Source organism: Phyllobates terribilis, unplaced genomic scaffold, assembly GCF_046119375.1.
Source record: "Phyllobates terribilis strain yellow unplaced genomic scaffold, ASM4611937v1 Scaffold_9__5_contigs__length_417890890, whole genome shotgun sequence".
NCBI lineage: Eukaryota > Metazoa > Chordata > Amphibia > Anura > Dendrobatidae > Phyllobates > Phyllobates terribilis.
The window spans coordinates 195921838-195940310 of NW_027362769.1; positions in this window are offsets into that span (position 1 = coordinate 195921838).

An 18473-nucleotide genomic window follows, 5' to 3' on the forward strand; every position below is an offset into this window, starting at 1 on the left:
TTGAGCCCCACGGCCTTCGCTCTCTGAGACGTTTTCCAGCGAATACGTGCATTAAAAATAAATAAAAAAAATATATATTTTTTTCTTTAGCTGAGTTCCAGGTGAATTACGCACCCGTCCAGATGGATCTTTGTGCACTCGTTCCTGCGGATCCTCCACGGTACTATGGGGATCCAAGACAGAGTCGTGCATTTGTGGAGCAATGTTGCTACACTTCAAGTTCTACCCTCTTTGTTTTCTCACCGATCGGGTTAAGGTGGGATTCATTATGTCTAACCTAGCGGGTGATGCCTTGGAATGGATCAACCCCCTATGGGAAGCACAGGATCCTATCGTCCTGGACATAATAGCCTTCCTGGTGGCCTTTCTAATGGTCTTCGATGATCCTAACCCGGAGGCTCCTGCTGAAGCTTCACTTCCCAATATCCTGGAGCAGCCCCGATGGGTAATGTGTGTGGGTAGCGCAATAGTCCCCCAGCCCAATGAGATTACTGCCCACCCAGAATCCTCACAGGGTGACTACGCTCTCCGGAATACTTCTCCCAACCTCAAGAGGCAGTTCAGACGTGATAGACGTAGAGGCAAGCCGTCACGCCAGGGTCTGTCCTCCCTGAGACCTCCTGACCCCAACCTTGAAGTCCCTACTGAAGCTTCATCTCCCTGAATCCCGGAGAAGCCCCAATGGGTAATGTGCGTGGGTAGTGCACCAGTTCTGCCCGAAGAGACTACTGCCCATCCAGACTCCACACAGGAGAACCTCCTGCACCAGGCATCAGATACTTCACCCACTGTAACCAGTGTGCATGTCCAAGGATGCTCCGAAGCTGTGATTACCTCCGAGTCTGTGCACCTCTACTACCTGGCGGAGGACCCCCTGTTGCCTCCTGAATCCTCCGGGATACCACTCGATGACAAATGGAGAGAGACTTCTCTACACCCGGTACTTGATACTTTGTCCGCTCCATCCTGTGAGCCTGACAATGGGTACCCCAAAGTGGTAGTTACCCCCGAGTCTCTACACCCCTCCGACCAGGCGGAGGACCTCCAGTTGTCTCCAGAACCCTTCGGGGTGCTACCTGGTAGCGAAAGGACAGAGACTCTCCTATACTCTGTACCTGATACCTCGCTCGCTTCGTCCAGTGAGTCCAACCTAGTGTACTCCGAAGCAGAGGTTACTCCCGAGTCTCTACACCCCTCCGACCAGGCGTAGGACCTCCAGTTTTCTCCAGAACCCTTCGGGGTGCCACCTGGTGGTGAATGGACAGAGACTTTCCTATATCCTGGATATGATACCTCGCTTGCTTCGTCCAGTGAGTCCGACCTAGTGTACTCTGAAGCAGAGGTTATCCATGAGTCTCTACACACCTCTGACCAGGCGGAGGACCTCCAGTTGTCTCCAGAACCCTTCGGGGTGCTACCTGATAGCGAATGGACAGAGACTCTCCTATACTCGGTACCTGATACCTCGCCCGCTTCTTCCAGTGAGTCCGATCTTGTGTACTCCGAAGCAGAGGTTATCCCCGAGTCTCTACACCCCTCCGACCAGGCAGAGGACCTCCAGTTGTCTCCTGAACCCTTCGGGGTGCTACCTGATAGTGAATGGACAGAGACTCTCCTATACTCGGTACCTGTTACCTCGCCCGCTTCTTCCAGTGAGTCCGACCTAGTGTACTCCGAAGCAGAGGTTGCCCCCGAGTCTCTGCACTCTTCCGACCCGGCGGAGGACCCCCAGTTGTTTCCTGAATCCTCCGGGGTATCACCTGATAACAAAGAGACAGTGACTTTTCTACACCTTGCACCTTGTACTTTGCCCATTTCATCCTGTGAGCTTGACAAGATGTACCTCGAAGCAGAGATTACCCCCAAGTCTCTGCTCCCCTCCAACCCGGTGGAGGACTTCCAGTTGTCTCCTGTACCCTCTGGGGTGCCACCTGAAAATATATGGAGAGAGACTTCCTTGTGTGCTGTTCCTGGTACTCCACCCATTTCGTCTGTTGCTGAGGATGGCTGGATAGGAGGTAGCATCCTAGCTACCCAGAGGAGACCAGTTTTTCCGGTGGACAGTGGAAGTGATCTCCTTGAAGTGAAGGATTGGCCCTCGAATTCCCTGCGGAAGATTCTGGCAGGCCTGAAGAAGAGGGGGCGTAAGGGGGGGGTACTGTAACATACCTGGCGGGGTCTTTGCATAGTGGTCCATCTCCCACTGTGCAAGAGCGCGCACTTGATCCCAAATCCAGAATGTCTCTCTGGCTTCCCTCCATGCTGTCTGTTTGCTTCTCTTTCTGCTGCTTAAGGGCGGCGCCCGATCACTTCCTGCTTTTTGTACCTGCTGCAGGCACACCCCTTGTGCGTCCTCAGCCTATTGCTGTCTGTCTCCTGGTATTTAACCCAGCTGCTCCAATTAACCCATGCCTGAGCATTGTGTTTCATTCAGTGTGGTCTTTCACTCTGAATGTGCCAGGTCCCCTTCTGTGTTCTCTTGTCTGCCTATCCTGGAGGCTGTATTTCCAGGCCTGTCTGAACACGCTCCTAGCCTGTTCCTCCCGCCTTCTAGGGGCTGCATTCCTAGACCCGCTCCTGTATCTAGTCTGTCCTGTCTGAACACGCTCCTGGCCTGTTCCTCCAGCCTTCTAGGGGCTGCATTCATAGACCCGCTCCTGTATCTAGTCTGTCCTGTCTGAACACGCTCCTGGCCTGTTCCTCCCGCCTTCTAGGGGCTGCATTCCTAGACCCGCTCCTGTATCTTGCTACTGTGTCTGTTCTTGTCTGTATACTCTTCTAGCCTGTTTTCCCATGTTTCTCAATGTCCTTACCTTTCCTTTTTCTGCAGAGTCTGAACTCGTACCTAACTCCTGCTCGTTGTCACTGTACTCCCGTTTGTGAGTTTGTGGTCCACTCGCTACTTCACTGCAAGTACCCTGTGGGTATCTGGTTCTGCCTTTCCCTTCCTGTCTGTTCCGTGTGAACAGAGCCCTGTCTCCCCTGCTCTGCCCTTGCTCACCGCTCCGGCGGTTCTAGCCTGCTCTGCCTTTGCTCACCGCTGCGGCGGTTCTAGTCTGCTCTGCCTTTGCTCACCGCTCCGGCGGTTCTAGCCTGCTCTGCCTTTGCTCACCGCTCCGGCGGTTCTAGCCTGCTCTGCCTTTGCTCACCGCTCCAGTGGTTCTAGCCTGCTCTACTCTTGCTCACCGCTCCAGGCGGCCTCGTCCTGCTCTACTCTTGCTCACCACTGTGGGTGGCCTTACTCTGCTGTGTTTGTCCGCCACATCTGTGGTTCTGTTCCTGAGTCCCAGTGTGTACTGGGTCCTATCCCGCCTGTGTTACTACCTGCTAGTGCCTTCCTGTCTGCACTCTAGCCGTGCTTGCCTGTACCCCCCTGCCTGCATACCCGCCTGCCTGCATACCAGTCGTGCCTGCCTGCATACCAGTCTTGCCTGCCTGCAGACCAATCATGCCTGCCTATACCCACCAGTCTGTGTGCCAGCTTAACCAGTCTGTTCCTGTATTCCCCTGTGTGGGTCAACAGCCGTGTCCGGGGTCTGTCCTGGAGTAGCACCTGGTCCCTCTGCTCGGTTCCTCCTTGATGCACTGGCGTCGTATGCCGTCGTGCGACCCTGGTCGGATCGGGTGAATACCTAGTTACGCCCCTGCAGGCATTCACTCTCCGGCACGGTCCAGTGGAATCACACGCACACGCCGCTCAGCCCGGGCGTGTGCATTACAGCGACACTGTCGGGGATTTATTCAAAATTGAAGGCATACTGAACCAGCATGGCTACCACAGCATCTTGCAGCAGCATGCTATTCCATCCGGTTTGCGTTTAGTTGGACCATCATTTATTTTTCAACAGGACAATGACCCCAAACACAACTCCAGGCTGTGTAAGGGCTATTTGACCAAGAAGGAGAGTGATAGGGGGCTACGCCAGATGACCTGGCCTCCGCAGTCACCAGACCTGAACCCAATCGAGATGGTTTGGGGTGAGCTGGACCCCAGAGTGAAGGCAAAAGGGCCAACAAGTGCTAAGCATCTCTGGGAACTCCTTCAAGATAGTTGGAAGACCACTTCCGGTGACTACCTCTAGAAGCTCATCAAGAGAATGCCAAGAGTGTGCAAAGCAGTCATCAAAGCAAAAGGTGGCTACTTTGAAGAATCTAGAATATAAGACATATTTTCAGTTGTTTCACACTTTTTTGTTAAGTATATAATTCCACATGTGTTAATTCATAGTTTTGATGCCTTCAGTGTGAATGTACAATTTTCATAGTCATGAAAATACAGAAAAATCTTTAAATGAGAAGGTGTGTCCAAACTTTTGGTCTGTACTGTAGATCCTCCTTCTGGTGTCATGTGTAGTGCAAGAGCCCACCCTGTCTCTAACATGGGGTTATATAGCCCCTTCACAACACCTGTTCTGCATATGGCACTAACTTACACTGAACTAAAAATACACAAATAGCGCATGTCATCTAGAAACCCTATCACGATGGCGGATGCAATCTTATGCAATGTATGATACAGAATTCAGAATGCAAAAATGAATATCCGTAATTAATATTTCACAATTCCCCCTTTTGAGTGTGACAGACATCAACTGGAATCCTCAAAGTAGATAGGTTCATAACAGGATCATCTTTCTTCTTTGCTTCTTCTTTGGCAATATAATTTAATATCCATACTAATAATAATAATATCAATATTGGATTATTGTTATACACATTCAATAGCATAATGATGTGAATCCATGTTATGGTAAGCCATGACCAATATAAAATTTATAATTATTAGTGATGGGCGAGCACTAAAATGCTCGGGTGCTCGATGCTCGGGTCGAGCACATTGGAATACTCGGGTGCTGACCCGAGCAACGAGCCCAATGTAAGTCTATAGGAAACTCGAGCATTTTTCAGGCGGCTCCCCCGGCGGTCTGCAGGGGGCCTAAAAATTGCCCAAATCGATGGGAACAGTGCTCAAATGACATGGGAACAGCATGTGGAAGACCCCTGGAAGCATTTCTGACTCCCAGGTCACTGCTGTCAACAATGTTGTCAGAGGTATTACACCACTTTTATGGACTCACAATAGAACATACTAAAACGAAACCAAAATGGATTTTCCTGGGAAATATGTTAAGGAACATTCTTTCCAGGGTAATGACTTGTATATAAGGCAAAATAAATAACCGAAAACAAAAATACTCCTCCACACCTTGGGCTATGTTCACACATAGCGTTTGTGATTCGTTTTTGCACTTTTGCATTGCTTTCAACTGTGACAAATGCATTCACCGGGAAATGGGGCCATCAGCCGGCCTTTACTATTCTTAAAGGGCCAGCAGGGGGCCCTCACTATTCTTAGAGCCATCAGCCGGCCAGGCTTTGTTCTTCCCATTACTAAAGAGTGGGCCTCCTATACTGTTATTGCGTATGCAGTGAGTGGTAGGGTTGCCCAAATTTGGATGCAGCCCAATACCCCTTTGTAAATTTAGACGCACCCCAATACCCCTTTGAAGAGACTTAGAGGAGTGCCTCCTGAAAACAATGTTCCCATTTTTAGGAAATGGGTCTCTCATTGTGTTTGCCTATGCAGTTAATGCAAGGGTTGCCAAAAATTTGGAGGCACTCCAATGCCCCTTGGAAGAGACGTGGAGGTCAGAGGGCCTCCTAAACACAATATTCCCATTATTAGGAAGTGGGTTTTCCATTGTGTTTGCCTATGCAGTGAATGCAAGGGTTGCCAAAAATTGGGAGGCAGTCCAATGCCCCTTGGAAGAGACGTAGAGAGCCTCATGAAAAAATGTTCCCATTATTAGGAAGTGGGTCTCCAAGAGTGCTGGCCTATGCAGTGAATGCAAGGGTTGCCAAAAATTTGGAGGCACTCCAATGCCCCTTGGAATAGACATGGAGGAGGGCTTCATAAAAAAATGTTCCCATTAGAAAGGAGCGGGTCTCCTATACTTGTAATGCCCATGCACTAAGTGTATGGGCTGACAAACATTTACCCCTGGGGGGTATACATGAACATACTGTATAAAAAATTTTTTTACAGGCAACATAAACACCCTTTAAAAAAATTATGTGGATGTTGCATCACGGACCACGGTCCCCCATCGTGATATCGTGGTGGAGAATGAGGATGAGGAGAAGGAGGAGGACAAGAGCAAAAAGCCAAAATCAGGAAGCGTATACACATGTGTGGGTGTGAAAAGGTGCATGGGAATACTCCTCCCAAAAAAAGACACTCAATCGGTGGTGTTGAGAAGTCTGGCCCAATCCAGCCCTTGTTCATTTTTATAAGAGTCAGCCTGTCAGCATTTTCAGTTGACAGGCAGGTGCACTTATCAGTTATAATTCCACCAGCGGCACTAAAAACCCGCTCTGATAAAATGCTAGTGGCAGGGCAGGCCAGGACCTCTGAGGCGTAAAGAGCGAGTTCATTCCACGTATCCAGCTTGGATACCGAGAATTAAAGGCACAGAGGAATCACAGAGGACGTTGGTACAGTCGGCAAGGTACTCCTTCACCATCTTCCCAAACTTTCCACTTCTTGTGAGAGTACCCCATGCCTCAGGGCCTGAGCGATGGGAGGGGCTGAGAAAATTCTCTCAGAACTTTGACAGTGTTCCCCTGCCTCTGCATGATTGGAGTTGTGTCTCTCACCTGTAGTCCTTGGTTATCCAACGAACTGTGCTCTCTGCTGCCAGCGTTTTCAGATGGGAATTTTTTTAATAGTTCCGCAACAAGGGCCTTCTGGTATTGCCCCATTTTTTTAGACCTGTCCACCTCAGGAATAAGAGATAGAAAGTTCTCCTTGTAGCATGGGTCTAGAAGTGTCACCAACCAGTAATGACTGTCACGCAAAATTTTGAGAACGCGAGGGTCATTGGAAAGGCAGCGTAACATAAACTCAGCCATGCATGCCAGACTGCTAACAGGCAAGACTTCTGTGTCCTCACCAAGAGGACGAGTGACCATGCTCTCCTCCTCCTCTCTGTCCTCAGGCCAACAAACGGTATGACAGTTGTGCAGGTAGTACCGTCTATAGCGCATGAAACTAGCTCCTGTTCTTCCTCCTCCTCCTCCTCTTCCTGATTGTCACCCAATTCACGTTGGGATGAGATGAGGCTGGGCTGTGTGTAATTACCCTGTATGGTTCCTTGCTCCATCTCATCGTACTCCGCCTGCAATGCATCCTCTTTGATTGTGAGCAGAGAGCGTTTCAGAAGACAGAGAAGCGGGATGGTGACCCTAATTATGGCATCATCGCCGCTCACCATCTTGGCTGAGTCCTCAAAGTTTTTGAGGATGGTACATATGTCTGACATCCATGTCCACTCCTGAGGTCTTATGTGTGGAGTCTGAACTGAATACCGACGGCCTTGTTGATGCTGGTACTCAACAACTGCCCTCTTCTGCTCACAAATCCTTCCCAACATCTGCAGTGTAGAGTTCCAATGCGTGGGGACATCACACACCAGTCTGTGAGCCGGAAGCTGCAAGCACTGCTTAAACACGGAAAGGGCGGCGGAAGCTGTAGGTGACTTTCTAAAATGGGCACACAGGTGGCATACTTTAACAAGCAGATCCGGCAGCTCTGGGTAGGATTTGAGAAACCTTTGAACCACGAGGTTAAGCACATGGGCCAGGCATTGTACGTGTGTGAGCTCGCCTTGCCTCAGAGCTGCCACCAGGTTCCGGCCATTGTCACACACTACCATGTCTGGCTGTAGGTTCAGCGGTGTGAGCCACAGATCTGCCTGCTCTTTCAGAGCTGTCCACAACTCTTCAGCATTGTGTGGTTTGTCACCTAAGCATACTAGCTTCAGCACAGCCTGTTGCCGTTTGGCCGAGGCAGTGCTGCAGTGCTGGATTTGAGTTTGTCACTGATTTGGTCATTGGATTTGAGTTTGTGACTGATGTGGTCATTTCGGAGATGGAGGCTGAAGAAGAGGAGGAGGATGAGGTGCAGGAGCTGTAGACTGTGAGGGCAACTCTGATTGACCTAGGGCCAGCAATCCTTGGTGTCGGGAGGACGTGTTCCGTCCCAAGGTCCGACTGGATCTCGGCTTCCACTATGTTAACCCAGTGTGCCTTCAGCGAGATGTACCGTCCTTGCCCACAAGCACTTGTCCACGTGTCCGTGGTTAGGTGGACTTTCCCGGTAACTGCGTTGTTGAGGGCATGGCTAATGTTTTGGGACAAGTGCTTGTGTAATGCGGGGACCGGGAGAAATAGTGGCGGCTTGGGACCGAGTACCGAGGGACAACCGCCGCCATCAGGTTGCAGAATGCTTCTGACTCCACGAGCCTAAAAGGCAACATTTCGAGCACAAGCAGTCGCAAAATGTGTGAATTTAGTAGTGTGGCCTGTGGGGCGTTGGCTGCGTATTTGCGCTTGCGTTCCAAGGACTGGGGTATGGACAACTGAACACTGCGCTGGGACAAGGACATGGACGTGCGTCCTGATGCTGCTACTTGAGAGTGTGCAATGACAGGTGCAGGGCAGGAGGCATCTTCGCATGCACCATGGACAGGGGATTCTCTTGCATGCACAACAGCGGAAGAAACAGTGGTGCCGCCCGCAGACACTGTTCCTGTACCCTGGGGTTCGGCTCACAAAGTCGGGTGCTTTGCTGCCATGTGCCTGATCATGCTGGTGGTGGTCAGGCTGGTCGTTTTGCCACCCCTGCTGATGCTGGCCTGGCAGGTGGTGCAAATGGCCTTGTTGGGGTTATCGGCAGAGTCTTTAAAAAACAACCAGACTCAGGAAGACCTAACAGTTGTACTGGCAACTTCCTTCGTGTTGGTGTTACGGGGAATGGTTGCCTGCCTTCTGTCTGCGGCCACCACACTGCTTCTTCCTGCCTGTTGGGGTGCTCTGCCTCCGTCCCCCTGTGTGCTGCTGTCCTCGCTCAGCATGTCCTCCTGCCAGGTTGGGTCAGTTACTATATCATCCACCACCTCGTCTTCCACTTCCGCACCCTGGTCCTCCTCCTGACTTTCTGGCAATTGTGTCTCATCATCGTCCACCTCTTGTGACATTTTCCCACTGTCACCTTTGTGTGACCGTGGCTGCTCAAATATTTGGGCATTGCTACATGCGATCTCCTCTTGCCACGCTTCAAGTGGACTGGGCGAGAGGCCCGAATCTATAAATGGAAAAGTGAACATCTCTTCGGAGTGTCCAAATGTGGGATCAGTTGTCTCTGGCAACTCGGCTTGGTGGGAGGAAGGAGGTTCAGGGTGAGGAATATGCGGTCCAGACTCATAGCTACTGAGACTTGACCGTGTGGAAGACAAGGTGGTGGTGGTGGTGGCTAAGGGACTGGAAGCATTATCTGCTATCCAACCAATTACCTTTTCACACTGCTCTGTGTTCAATAGTGTTGTTCTGGGGCCCCTATTAATTGGGACAGGAAGGTCAAAAAAGAAGATGTGGGTGATTTTTGTGGCACAATTTCAGCTTGCCCACGGCCTTGGCCTCTGCATGCATCATCACCATCACGTCCAGTTCCCCGTCCCTTGCGACGTACTTTGTCCATTTTAAATGGAGGACAATATCTTCCATGCTCACTACAAATGGCTGAATTTAGAGCGAACTTATATGTGTTCCGTGTGAAGGACAAACCACAGTTTTAAATAGCTGTCCTGTTGGTAACTATTTTGAACAGCAAACCAGTGTCAATAGCCTCACTGACACACTGAAACAAATTTTTAATGGAGGCCAGAAATGGCAGTATTTTCTGAAACCGTATATGTGATCCGTGTGACGGAGAAAACACAGTTTTAAATAGCTGGCCTGTAGGTAACTATTTTTAACAGCAAACTGGTGTCAATAGCTTCACTGACACACTGAAACACTAACCAAACAAAATTTCAATGGAGGCCTGAAATGGCAATATTTTCAGCGCAAATATATGTGATCCGTGTGACAGACAAACCACAGTTTTAAATAGCTGGATTTTTAGCGCTGTAATATGGAAAGGACCTGGCTGTATTTTGCAGTGCCAAAAGCAAATGGCGCAGAAAAACAGTGTACCCTGTATTGCTTTTTAAGCAAATAATGAGGATTAAGATCCCCAAAAAAATTATTCCTGGCCCCTGAGACCTGGGCCTATGTCTAGATATATCTAGCAGCAGCAGCAGACAAAACTGGAATGGAGCCTCTTGTGCTATATGCACTGCAGTCTGCTATATACCCTCCCTGCCTATATACACTGCCTGCCTGATATCTCTGCAGATGGATTAGTCCTCAGAAGGACTGTTTGTTGAGATGGATATGTGTAATATACTTCTGTTCTACCTACACTACCTAATAAACAAGCGAATCTCTCCCTAGCTCAGCAGCTCTCCCTACACTGTCTGATTCCGGAGTGACTGGGACGAGCACGGCAGCGCCATGTCTGATATAGACCAACATGGCTGCGGCATTACAGTGAGTGGCAGGCAATCCCTGCATGTTCATTGGCTCTGTAAAGAGCGCCAAACATGCAGGGAGGGGACCCGAGCTCCTGCCGAGCAACCCCGGAAATACTCAGTGAACGACGAGCATCTCAAGCAGGGAGATGCTCGGTAGTGTTGAGCCACCCCCGTAGTGTTCGAGTTCGGTTCGGTTCGTCGAACACCCGTGTATTCGCCGAACTGTTCGTCGAACTGTTCGTCGAACACCTTCGAACACCGTTAAAACCAATGGCAGGCAAACAAAAACACATAGAAACACATAGAAAACACCTTCAAAGGTGTCCAAAAGCTGACAAACTGCTCAGAAGACACAACTAACACATGGAAAAGTGACAAGTACATATAGTCATGCGAAAAGAAAAGAGGTGGAGGAGTAAAAGGAGGGGGAGACACAGATATAGGCATGTCATGCCCTTCTAAAATCCAAAAAGTGAGAAGCCGAGACGGCCAGTCCGCTCCTGCCCGTGCCACCTCCGTGTCGCCGGGTTTGTGCCAGAGCCGCGGTGAACCCTGACGGCCAGCCCCCCTCTCCCAATACTGGTGCCTGTCCGCTGGTGGGTCGAGAGAGCCCCCCTGTGGTGGAGGCAGCTCTAAGCTTTTTAATTTAAATTGTCCCTCTAATTTGAATGAATACACTTTAAATCCATTTACAAGGATCTATTGGAGGGCAAGTCTCATGCCAGCAGCCGCGTAATTCCAGCTCCAGTAGCGTCCACTAAAGCTGCTGCAGTTAAAAAGCTTTTATAAGGATCGAGCTCGGCTGTCCACCGCAAGGCATCCTAGTGCCAGTCCCAGCCCCTATGCCTTGGGGTGCCTCCTGATGCTCTTCACTAAGTATCCCGTGGTCCCGAAGCATTTCCTTTGAAAAAATTAAGTGTCCAAACTACAGGTGGTGTAGCTTGCTTAACAGCCGGGATAATCCGCTGACTAGCAGACACTGCTACTAGGCACAAAGTATTTCCTGGGCTAGATGCAGTTAAAAATTTGTAAGTAGATACTCTCGTTGGATGCTGAGAAAGCATTCCATAGAGTCTCCTGGCACGCCATATATGATTCTCTTAAAAAGCTTGGGGTAGGGGTCTAGGGGACCCTTTTATAGCCAAAATCACGGCCCTGTATCACAATACGTCACCTAGGCTGAAGATAAATGGAACTGTAGCACCGAGGGCTCGGTTGCTACAGACGTATTGCACCTCACCCAGAGGTGTGATATCTCGCTCTCAGATAAGGATGGAGTGTGGATCAGGACCCGACACCTGCATGCATTACACCACATTGCCGTGGGACAGGGCGACCAATATGCCCCTGAGATGGGCACGACAGTCCCTGTCCCTGGCTGGAGTGGGGGGAGGGAACACTGAGGAAGGGGAACCCTGCAGTGCAGGAGCAGGGAGGAAGCAGTTCCTGGGTGCATTGAGAAGGGAGTATAAAAGGTGGGCACCATCTTAGTTCAGTGCAGAGAAGTCTCAGCAGAAGTGGCAGGGAGCAGGGGCTCTGCATGAGCTCTGCTCCGGAGGCGGGCCTAGTAACAGAGGCCCAGGCCTGCAAGAGGGAGAAGGAAGGAAGAGGAGCGGAGAAGGCTCCAGGAACGAGGAATGAAGGGATCCCAGGGGTGCGGACGGGCGAGTCGCCACCGCACGCCCGAATCCACCTGCGTGGAGGGGTCAGGCCAAAGGGGGAGACCGGTCCCCAAACTAGTGGAGGCAGGAAACGACCCTCAGCTAGAAACCGGAGGCTCTGACATTTTATGTGGCGCAGCCCCTTGCTCCACCCGCTAGGAAGGCACCACATAGGGTCAGGGAAACTGGCGCCAAGTTTACCAAGAGGAGGCCCGAGGCAGCCGGACAGAAGTGTTGGTAAGAAAGGCCAGACAAAGGACACACAAAGGGGGTCCTGTGAAGCGCTCCAAAGTTATCTGGGAGTTGTCTGAGCCCCTCACCTGGTGAGCACAGTACGACGTGGGCAGCCGTTACCTGCAGACGTGGTCTGGATAATAAGAACTGTGAGTAAAGGCCCTGAACTGCATCACTGACTCCGTGTCGTTACTGCTGCTGCCCTGCACCATCACCCCCATCCTCCGCATACACTGCCCTGAGGCTATACTCCTCCCGTGGGGAGTTATGCTACGCTCTGCTGCACCCACAACACCAGCCTTAGCGGTCTGCCCTGTAGCGGCGGTTCACTCTGACCGCAATCCACGGGTGGCGTAGTCGGACATTTAAACATCAAAACCACATAAATAGTTCCGCCACTGGTTTGACCGCCCTGAGCCACGGAACCGGATCGCCGCCACGAAGACTACAACCACCAGCATCCACCAAAAAGGGTCCGGCTCCGGGTGTCCCAAGGCCCAGGGGGTGCGTCAGAACATTTTCATCACCTTTCACAATCACCAATGGGACAAGGCAGGGATGTCCTCTGTCCCCTCTCTTATACATCCTAGTGACGGAGCACCTGCTCTCATCAATTCGCCATAACCCCAATATTAGGTGGATTGAGGTGGGAGGCACCGAGTACAAGTGCTCTCTATTTGCTGATGATGTCCTAGTATATATCACTCAATCACATATATCCATCCCTGCTGTTATGGCTGAAATAGATCACTTTGTTACATGGTAAAATTTTAAAATCAATGCAGCGAAGTCTGAGGCCCTCGATGTCTCCCTCCCTAAATCCATATAGGATTCCATCCAGTCCAACTTTCCCTTTGCCTGGCCCTCACAGGGTATCAAATACTTAGGAATTCCTATTCATAGAGACCTCTCCCATCTATGTTATCTTAATTTTGGGCCCTTTATTGAACAATTCCATACAGACCACGGTTGGCAAGTTAGAACTGTAAGATTCACTACGTGAACCACTGGTGTTTTGTGGAAAAGCACATGTACACCGCGTTCCAAATTATTATGCAAAAAGTGTTTAGGAGTGATAAGGGAAGAATTTGTTTGTTTGTCAGTTAAACTCATTGATGGTGATGTGTGTCAGGGCTCTTTATATCACTGTAAGCAATTGCAGACACCTGTGCTAATTAGTTTGGCAGGTGTGTCCAATGAAAGGCAAGACTACTTAAGAAGGCTCTCTCACATTATTAAGCAGCCTACATTTTCTGCCAAAATGGGAAAGAAAAAGGATGTGTCGGCTGCTGAGAAGCAACAAATTGTGGAGTGTTTAGGTCAAGGCATGACTACAATCAACATTGTGCGATGATCAGGATGAAGTGTCTTGGCAATCAAGAAGTATGTAACTGATTCACAGTACACACGTGTGCGTGCTGATAAGGGCAAATTGAGGACTCTTTCCTACAGGCAATTACGTCAGGTTGAAACAGCAGCGGCAAAAAAGCCTTGTCATAGCAGCAGACAAGTTTTTGAAGCTGCTTGTGCCTCCAACGTCCCCCGAACAACAAGATGCAGGGTCCTTCAGAGGTTTGCAGCTGTGCATATGCCATCCTGTCGACCTCCTCTATCCACTTCACACAAGCAGAAACGGCTCCAGTGGGCCAAACATTACATGAAGACTGATTTCAAAACTGTTTTGTTCACGGATGAGTGCCGTGCAGCGCTCGATGGTCCAGATGAATGGAGTGGAGGATGGCTGGTTGATGGACACCCCACGCAAACACGGCTACAGCGCCAACAAGGAGGAGGTGGAGTAATGTTTTGGGCTGGAATCATGGGGAGAGAGATTGTCGGCCCCTTTAGGATCCCTGAAGGCGCTAAAGATGAACTCCATAATGTATGTGGATTTTCTCAAACAGCACTTCCTGCCATGGTTCAAGAAGAAGAACCGTGTATTTCACAGCAAGATCATTTTTCTGCATGATAATGCACCATCTCATGCTGCACATAAAACATCTGCATCTCTGGCTGATATGGGCATAAAAGGGGACAAACTTATGGTGTGACCCCCATGCTCCCCTGACCTCTACCCCATTCAGAACCTTTGGAGCATCATTAAAAGGAGTGTCTATGATGGTGGGAGGCAGTTCACATCTAAGCAACAGCTCTGGGAGGGTATTCTGTCCTCATGCAAAACAATTGAAGCAGAAACCATCCAAAACCTGACAAATTCAATGGACGAGAGAGTTCAGAAGCTCCTTTCGAACAAGGGGTCCTATGTGAAAATGTAACATCACCTAGAATAAAGTTTTGAGTTGAAAACTGTTTGATTTCAGTTTCTAACAACCTGCTAATGCTTATAATTTCAAAAATGACCATTTTTTTGGTCTTTATTAAAATGAAAAGGTTGATCGAAAAGTTTGGGGGATCTAAGAGTGTGGCAACCCAGTAGTCATGATTACTTCGAATTCTGACAATATGAGGGTCATGCTGCAGGTAGTGCAGCAAGAAGGCACTTATGTGTCTTGCGCATCTCGGAGCCCCAAAATTATTTTCCGGGCTAGATGCAGCTAAAAATTATTTTTAATTTTAAATCTGGTGAAGCTTATTATAGATGGCCTAATAGGATCAGTGCTGCACACTGCTACAAAGCCCAAATTATTTTCCAGTCAAGATACAGATAAACATGATTAGTAATTTGAAAGCTTAAAACGGTTGGTAGGGTGATTTTAACCAATCATCAAGCTTTTACTCTCCCCAGGATGACACAGGGGTAGAAAAGTCATTTCGGATCCATGATTTGTTCATCTTTATGAACGTGAGTCTGTCTACATTATCAGTGGAGAGCCGCGTGCGCTTATCTGTCAGCACACCACCAGCAGCGCTGAACACACGTTCAGACAGAACGCTGGCTGCGGGGCATGACAAGATCTCCAAGGCGTAAGTGGCTAGCTCCGGCCATTTATCCAGATTGGAAGCCCAAAAAGAGCAAGGGTCCAGTGACACAGTCGTGGCTTCAATGTTTACTTGGAGATACTCCTGTACCATCGTCTCTAGGCGTTGACTATGTGTCAGACTTCTTGTCTCCTGTGGCCTTGCAAAGGATGGGCTAAAAAAGTGGTGAAATGATTCCGCAAAATTGATGTTACCAGCAGATACTGTGGTTCTGTTACGGTTTGAGTGCTGAACACTTGACGGTCCCACGGTTGGCAAGTTGGAACTGTGAGATTCACTACGTGCACCACTGGTATTTTGTGGAAAAGCACATGTAAGATTCTGCAACAGTCTCTGCTGATACTCCTGCATGCGTGCATCCCTTTCTATGGCAGGAATAATTTCTGCAAATTTACTTTTGTACCGGGGATCTAACAGTGTGGCAACCCAGTAGTCAGGATTATTTCTAATTCTCACAATTCGAGGGTCATGTTGCAGGTAGTGCAGCAAGAAGGCACTCATGTGTGTTGCGCATCCAGGATCACCAAGTCCCTGTTGTGTTGGTGGCGAGGTAACAATCATGCTTCCTTCCTCTGTCCTCTCCCCCCAACCTCGCACAACAGAAATGTGATCAAGGTCTCCCTCATCTGATGAGTCTTCCATCAGTTCGTCCTCCACTTCTTCCTGGGCTCCTGCACCTTCCTCACTAGTTTGGCTGCTACCATGTGCCCTGGTAAAACCATCTCCCCCACCCTCACATGCCTGCCGCCTTGGTGCTGCCGACCGTCTGGACCTTGCAGATGTTAGCCCTTCCGCATACAACTCCTCCTCCTCTACTTCCTCCACCTCCTCTTGTGCCACCACCTGACTCCGAATTCTGTTTAACATGTGCTCCAGCATGTAAATCACCGGAATAGTCATGCTGATAATGGCATCGTCAGCACTAAACATCTTCGTCGCCATTTCAAAACTGTGCAGAAGGGTGCATAGGTTCCTGATCTGAGACCACTCCTCCAGCGTGATTTGCCCCACCTCTGAATCTCGTTGGCCCAGGCTATACGTCAGAACGTATTGCACCAGGGCTTGTCGGTGCTGCCACAGTCGCTGCAACATGTGCAGAGTTGAATTCCACCGGGTAGGCACATCGCATTTTAGCCGGTGAAGTGGCAGGCCCAACGACTTCTGTAGAGATGTAAGTCGCTGAGCTGCGGGATGCGAACGGCGGAAGTGAGCACACAGCGACCGTGCCCTCTGCAGAAGGCCATCTAGTCTGGGATAGTGGGCTAAAAATTGCTGGACAACCAGGTTCAACACGTGAGCCATACAAGGCACGTGTGTGACATTGCCCCGGCGAAGGGCCGCACCCAGGTTTGCAGCATTGTCGCACACGGCCTTCCCTGGTTTCAGGTCCAGTGGAGACAACCATTCATGAAATTGGTTCTCCAGAGCTGACCACAACTCCTCAGCTGTGTGACTCACATTTCCCAGACATTTCAATGTAAAAACCGCCTGATGACGTTGAGCCCTACTGCCAGCATAGTAAGGAGGTGTGCAGGATCCCTTCTGCGCAGTTAGAAAGCTTGTGGCATGACCAGACAGGCTTTGGGTGCAGGTGGAAGACCGAGAGGAGGTTGAGGAGGCAGAAGCAGTGGAGGAACTTTGACATAAAGAGGATTGACGCACAACTCGTGGGGACGGCAAGACTTGGACAGCAGCCCCTTGTCCTGCTGTCACCATAGTTACCCAGTGCCCAGTCAGCGACATGTAACGCCCCTGTCCATGCCTACTCGTCCAAGTGTCTGTGGTGAAATGCACCCTGTCACACACAGAGTTTCTCAAAGAAGCGGTGATGTTGTGTGCGACATGCTGGTGGAGCGCAGGCACACCTTTCTTTGAGAAGTAGTGCCGACTGGGCATCTGGTACTGGGGCACTGCGACGGACATAAGGTCTCGAAAATCCTCTGTGTCCACCAGGCGGAAAGGCAGCATTTCTGTAGCCAAGAGCTTGCAGATGGTGAAATTCAACCTCTTAGCTTTCTCATGGCTTGGAGGAAATGGTCTTTTACTTGTCCACATCTGAGGGACCGAGGGCTGGCTATTGTGCTTAGACGGGGTTGATAAGGGTGTCCCCGGCAAACTGCCGGTCTGTGAGGAAGATGCAGGCGGACATGTTAGGTTGCCTTGATCCAAAGGTGGTGCTATCGATGTCGGACAGCGCTCAACACCAGCTGGTGTTACCACCTCCAAAGAAAATGATGACCTGCCAATCACGCTGGCTGTTGCGGGTAAAGAGGTGGCAGGTCTGCGCCCCAAAACAGGTGTGACTGCTGTCCCCCCAGTCACAGAGGATGAAGAGGCCGCGGATGCACAAGATATGGCAGACGGTGATTGGCCCGGCCGGCTAGGCCGCATTGTAGCACACTGAGCTTCCCACTGCAACTTATGCTTCATGTCCATGTGCCGGTTCATGCATGAAGTACTCAAACTATGTATTTTTTGGCCTCTACTTAGCTTTTGCTGACAAATGTTACAGATAACACGAGTTGGGTCATCTTTATCGATCTGAAAAAATGCCTAGGCTATGCAAGGCTTAGCACCCATGCGACCTGAAGAGCCACCACGACTTGTGGTGAGAGGCAGAGTTGTGTTTGAGGATGCAGTTGTTGACGTGCTTCCAGTACTACGTCTCTGTCCAGGAAGGCGCAACCTGACCTCGTCGTCACTAGCATCTTCCTCCACCTCCTCTGCTGACCTCATCTCTTGGCTGACTGTGGGTTGACAGTAAGTGGGATCTCCGACCTCATCATCATCACCCTGTGCGTTATCACACCCGTCGTCCTCAGAGCCAACCTGTTCCTGCCCTGACAAAAAACTAAAGTTGTCGCTCCAATCAGGTATTTGAGTCTTATCATCGTCTTCCTCATTGTCTCCACCAACAGGAGTTACAGTTTGGGAATGAGGGTCTACATTATGGTCAGAACCTTCTGCGTCTGGTCCTGGATCCGACTCATAAAGATTCTGGGCATCAGTGCAGATCATTTCCTCGTCTGGATTCACAGAAGCGCTGGAGTCGACCTCTGATTCCCAGGCTATAGTATGAGTAAACAGCTCTGCAGACTCAACCATCTGTTCTACCTCATACTCAGACGGGCAGCTGGAGATTTGGGAGCTGTGAGGAAGCAAGTGCGATTTGGGTGACACCTTTGAGGACTGGAGTATTTGTGATGTTGAAGTTGATGTGGAG